Here is a 6,227-nt window from a genome sequence, read left to right on the forward strand (position 1 = left end):
CGCTTGTCTGTTAACCGATGTCTCGTGTCATCCTACAGGATTCCATCAACCCTAAGCCCCAATCGGAGGGCATTGCCGAGGAGTACCCTCGACAATCGCTCTACAATCTACGCACATACGCCATGTACCATCTTTCTTAGGAACTTGAATAACAGGAACAACACAAGGGCTAAGGCTTATGCGGATATAACCTTTGTCAAGTAGCGCATGTACTTGCTTCTGTATCTCCTTCGTTTCTTCGGGGTTCATTCTATATGGTGCCCGATTGGGCAGCGAAGCTCCGGGGATCAAGTCGATTTGATGCTCAATACCTCGCAATGGTGTTAGTCCTGCGGGTACCTCTTCCGGAAACACGTCGCTGAATTCCTGCAAAACATGCCCCAAGAGGAAGAGGGGTCATGTTGTTAGAAACCAAAACCGTACCCCTGTACAAGAGCACAAGAGGCATGGCTGTAGGATCCTCACTAAATTCTCTCATGTCTTCTTTGCTGGCTAATGAGACTAAGGAATTCACTCTCTCACTTTTCGTTATATCACTCACAACATTACAATTCTCTCGCCTATCTAAAGAAGCATCCTCCAAGTTTACTTCAACTTTCTGACGAGATTCATTGACAATTTGCTGTGGTGACATAGGTTGTAGGTTGATTTTCTTACCCTTGAACTCCAAGTGATATGTATTGGCACGGCCATTGTGTTGCACAGAACGGTCATAGAGCCAAGGCCGACCCAATAGTAGGTGACACACCGTCATAGGAACCACATCAAAATCAATGGAATCCTTATACGGTCCAATCGCAAACTCAACACGCACCATGTGGTTTACCTTCATCTCACCATTGTCGCTCAACAACTGAATATAGTATGGATGCGGGTGCGGTAGATACTTCAACTTCAGCTTGGTACACAACTTCTTGCTTGCTAAATTGCGGCAACTCCCGCCATCAATAATGACCTTGCAAGCCTTGTCAGGACCAACTAAAGCCTTTGTTTGGAACAAATTGCAGCGCTGAGTAGATGCACTAGGCAACACATGAAGAGCACGCTGAGACACAACTATAGTGCGGGCTTCAGACGGATAAGCATCTACACCATCACTGTCATAATCATCATCTTCTGGAGCATTTGGATCAACATCATCTCCATTCTCGTACTCATTGTCCTCATTAACAATCATGACCTTGCGGTTAGGACAATCCCTCCTAAAGTGACCCTTGCCACCACATGTATGGCAATTCATATCGTGGTTGCGCGCAGTAGACATGCTAGAACCACTTGTACTTGCAGCAGATTCGGACTTCTTTGTGTTGGACACATTGGACACCGGTTTGCTAGGCGGAGTAGAATAAGGTGCAGAGCGCGTAGATGGCGTCGGCGCCGTTGATGGGGGTGCCCGAGGCATGAATTGCCCAGCTCCCGTAGTACGGCCTTTCACCTTAGCTTCGTCAGCCAACTGTGATTCAGCTTCTCTTGCATGATGTAGCAACTCATTCATAGTGGTGTAACTGTAATGACGAACAATGCCTTTGATATCATACTTCAAACCATTGAGAAAACGAGTCATTGTCATCTCAAGGGATTCTTTGACACGACCACGTTGCATTAGCATCTCCATCTCCATGTAATATTCATCAACAGTCTTCACACCTTGTCTCAAAAGGGTCAACTTATCAAATATATTGCGCAAATAATTAGTGGGCACAAAACGATCATTCATTGCCGCCTTCATTGCACGCCATGTGATAATAGGCGGTTCACCATCTTCTTCGCGAGCACTAACAAATCGATCCCACCAACGCAATGCATAGCCATCAAATTCGGAAGAAGCAAGCTTGATCTTCCTATCTTCAGTGTAATTGTGTAAGCGCCACAACTTCTCAATCTTCAGCTCCCAAGTGAGGTATTCTTCAACATCAGCACCTCCTTCAAACTTGGGTATGGAAAACTTAGGCTTACCAAATCCATCTTCTTCCTCAAACCCACGACCTGGACGTCGGAGTTCGGCAAACCCACGAGGACGATTACCACGTGGTGCACCACGATTAGCATTGGGTGCATCATCTTGAAGCTCAGGATCTTCGTCGTCTTCTTCTTTTTGTTGTTGGGTCAAATTCTCAACAGCTAGTCGCAAATCTAGAAGATTGTGCTGTATATCCGTCATTTGATCTTTCATTGTAGTGACGGCTTCACATGTAGTATCCAGCTTCTGGGAGATCCCTTGAACAGTCCCCCTAAGATCATCATCCTGAGTGCGGAATTCACGTCGCATCTCATTACGAAGAGCCTCATACTCCCTCCATGTCATCAAATTCGCGGAGTTCTTGTTCTCCTGGTTAACAATTTTCTCATCACTAGCAGACATGGTTAGTAGGTTAGTGCACTAAATCAAAAATATATGGTGGTACTCTCACAACTCACTCAAAACTGATAAGAAAAGGAAATCCTACCGCTCCAAAGTGAATCAGTATTGCTTACCACTTGTAGTGATGACTAGTGCACGAATGTAGCGAAGCGAATATCAAGGGTATAAGAACAAATAACACGGCAAAGCAGGATATATGTGGGGCTGTAGGTGGGCTACTGTCGTGGTGGTGAACAGACAGATGCCATGGGATGGCTTGAGTTGGGGCCAAATGTGCGCTAGAGGATTCGGGGGAGGGTTTTGGTAACACAAGGGTGGAATCCGGATGGATTACCGGTATCTTATTGAAGAACTTGGCCTTGGCCAGAGGTTGAAGAAGCACAGTACAAGCACTATCTCTGTATTGCTAGATGGTGAACCATCCCGCGCAGGGGTGTGCTCCCTCTCCTTATATAGGGGAGAGGGCGGCTTACAGGGGAAGAAACCCTAGTGGCATCTTTGACTAGACAAACTACTTTACAAAGCCTCTTTGGCAGCAGGTGACGCCGGTATGCCTTTAATCAGGAACGGTGACATCCTCCGGTAGCTTTTACGTCACCTTCTGCTTTGGCCTCCGAGCTTCGTTTAAAGCTGAAGTGCTTCGCTCATCCTTGTCCTCTAGTCCCTGAGGGAATCTTTGACCAGACTGCCGACGTGCTACAGTGTAGCCTATGCCGGTACTCCGGTACCTTCTTAGCCTATTCCGGTGTACCCCTCCTGGGATACCGGTATAGTTTCACTTAGCCACGAACTTAACTTCCTTGTCCGGAATAATCTTTAAAACGGTACCTTTACAGCCTAAACAAGGCTAGTTTGGCATGCCTTTGGCATACCGGGGGTCATCCCCCCAACATTAGTCCCCGAAGCTGGTATAGTCCGGCAGATCCTATCCGACGGACCATGCCAGGTTCCCATTTCGTAACATACCGGTTTAACCCTTCCGGTAACCAGTTCAAAACCTGCCGGCGTCTCTGCCGGACCCATCTCTTCATACCGATCTTTTCCGGTAGCTCTGCCATTAACCTTCCTCGACGAAGTCGAGAATATCTCTGAAACCGTGCATGTTAGAGACATGCGCACTGTTTCTGACGCGCCAGTGCCAGGGGTCACCTCCCTTCGACTTATGCGCTCGCATTTAATGTGCCACATCGGATCCTTGCTGCCGTTCGGGATCCTTGTGGCCTCCCTGTGGCATCTTGTTTTTTACGCGCGTAGCTCTGCGCCACGTGGTAGCCCACGAGGCGAAGCGCCGCGGGCCCAACGGTTTCCGGCCCACGAACTCTTTCCCTATTTATGGGCGCGGCAGTTCCTTTTCGTCTCCTTCCTCGCATTCCCCACTTCCTGAGCACTTAGAGCCCTCGCCGTTTGCGCTCCTCTCGCCGTTGTTCGCCACCAAGAGCTCGCTCTCCGACGAACCTCCCGAAGAAGTTCCGTAGAGCTCTGCCCCATCGAGATTCACCGCAGCCTCTTCGCCTCTTCCGCGCAGAGCTCCGTACGGCAAGCCCTTCTTCCTCTTCTCCGTTCACCGCCCTTAACAGCTAGCTCACTAAGCTCCGGCGGACCATCGCCTTCGTCGTCCACTGCCGCCCTCAGGTCAGTCTCGCGGACGACGCACCTTTCTCCCTTTACCACATTACTCTCGGGCCGGTAGTGTATTTATTCCTTCTTTTCTTTTGCTTTTTTCTCTTACTCGTAGATCTTCGCAAGGGAGTAGGTTTGGGGAAACCAGTTTGTAGGTAGATCTTGAACTTTGCGGAAGTATGTCTTCTGAGGAATATATTTCGGAATCCCCCGCTAGCAGTCAGCACAGCGAGACCCCCAGCACTTCTTCCGGGGAGGAGATCCCGGTTGAGCATGCTTCCGATGGGCTCGAGGCGGACCTCGCCCAGACTGAAGAGGATACCGGTAGCTCCGCTCAGGTTACCGATAACCTAGGAAAAGAAGCCGGCAGTTCGAGCCAAGGCGCCGCTGCCCAATCTTCCGCCATCAACCTCGACTCTTATATGCGCGGGGCCTGGATGGGCTCCGACGTGACCCAGGCGGAGATTGAGTGGCTCTACCGCTCCCGGAGGATACCGGAAGAGGTTTGGTGCCGCATACCTGGCGAGGACCGCCAGCCCGAGCCTCAACCGGGTGAATATGTCGTCTTTTCCGCTCATTTTGAGCGCGGATTAGGCCTTCCGGCGTCGGATTTCTTCCGGCGCTTTCTTGATTTTTATGAACTTCAGCCCCATCACCTTCCGGGAAACTCCATCTTCTATCTTTCTTCCTTCGCCACATTCATGGAGGGATACATCGGTATGACCCCCTCTGTAGATAATATCTTTTTTTTTATTATCTCCGGAAGAATTCTATCCAAGATAAGAAACTTCCGCACCCAAGCCGTTTGTTCGGTGCGGGGGTTGCATTCTCTCGCCCCGCCAAGGGAGCTCCTTCTATAAACTCTCCGGTCTGGAGTCTGTCCCGACCTGGCAGAGGTCCTTCTTCTACGTCTGGAACGGTGGCCCGGAAGACTTCATCAACCTTCCGGAATATGTACCCGGGCCCCCCGGCATGAAGAACTAGCTCCACCATCCTAAGGACGATAAGGAATCCATCCGGATCGCCCTTTTCGTCGAGAAGAACAAGAAGGAGACCAACCTCTCCGCGGACGATCTGGTCATGGCCTTCCTCTCGCGCCGGGTGCTGCCCCTTCAGCGCCGCACTCATAAAATCTGCAAGATGTCAGGCCGGATACTTGGTCCTTAAGGCCAAGTTGATCTGCCAAAACACTTTGAGGCCCAGCGGAAAATATGGGCTGGCTCCTTATAGCCGCAGCAATTCTCCTCCGCGCCAAGTAAGATCTCGGGATCTCCAGAAGATCTTGTACCGGAGTACCTGTGACTTTTCTCTTTTTCATACTGATTTGTTTCTTCTGTGTCGCAGAACTTCCGCCGGATCCGCAAGGAGGAGCAAGCCTCCTACGCCCCCAACCGGCGCTTCCAGGACGACTGCGACCCGGACCCCTATTTGAAGGGAAAGCACAAGATGGGACCGACGCACACCAAGCACCCCGGTAACTTCTCAACTCCTCATCCGGTAAACGATTCCGGTTCTGACGACAAGGTCGCTATCCTTGAGGTATTTTGTTCACCCGTTTTTTTACAAACTGATTCTCTGTAGATCTCCGCTCAGCCGGTGCGAACCCCCAGGTCGTGGAGCATGCGGTTCCCCTGCAAGCCGAGGTTGGACAGGAGTTCCTGGACAACCTGGCCTCCCGGGGGCGAAAGAACAAGGCTCCTACCCCTGAGGCCGGCCCCAGCGAAGCTCCCCCCGCCAAGCGCCCCAGGAAGAAGGACGGCGACAAGCCCTATAGCAGGAAGCGCCGGTATAAGATGCCGGTCGCTACCGGGTAAGCTTCCGGTTTCTTTTGCTTGAGATTCTCCTTGTTCCATTGCTCTTTCTAACTTTCTCTTTCTTTTTATTTTTCAGGCCTCCTCTGAGCCTCTCTCGGAGCGCACCGGGCATGGCGCCGGAAGCTCCTGAGGACGCTGCCAGGACCTCTCCTCCTCCTCAAACAAGCCCGGTACCTTCTGGTGCCGGCAAATCTCCAGCCTCCCCTCGGGGAGGCAACACAAGTTTGGGGCGCGCGGCCCCTGAACCTTCAGATTTCCGCGCGGAGGAGGATTTCACTTCCCCTCCTGAAGTCGAAGACACCGGCGCCAGCAACATCGGCGCCGGCCCCAAAGAAGCTGAGCGGGCGGAACCTCCAGTTCCCCCCACTCCAAAGAAGAAGAAGAAGGCCACCGCCTCCCCCTCTAAGACCGTGCCGAAACCTTCCGTGCCG

This window comes from Lolium rigidum, chromosome 5 (assembly GCF_022539505.1).
Source record: "Lolium rigidum isolate FL_2022 chromosome 5, APGP_CSIRO_Lrig_0.1, whole genome shotgun sequence".
NCBI classification, from domain to species: Eukaryota; Viridiplantae; Streptophyta; class Magnoliopsida; order Poales; family Poaceae; genus Lolium; species Lolium rigidum.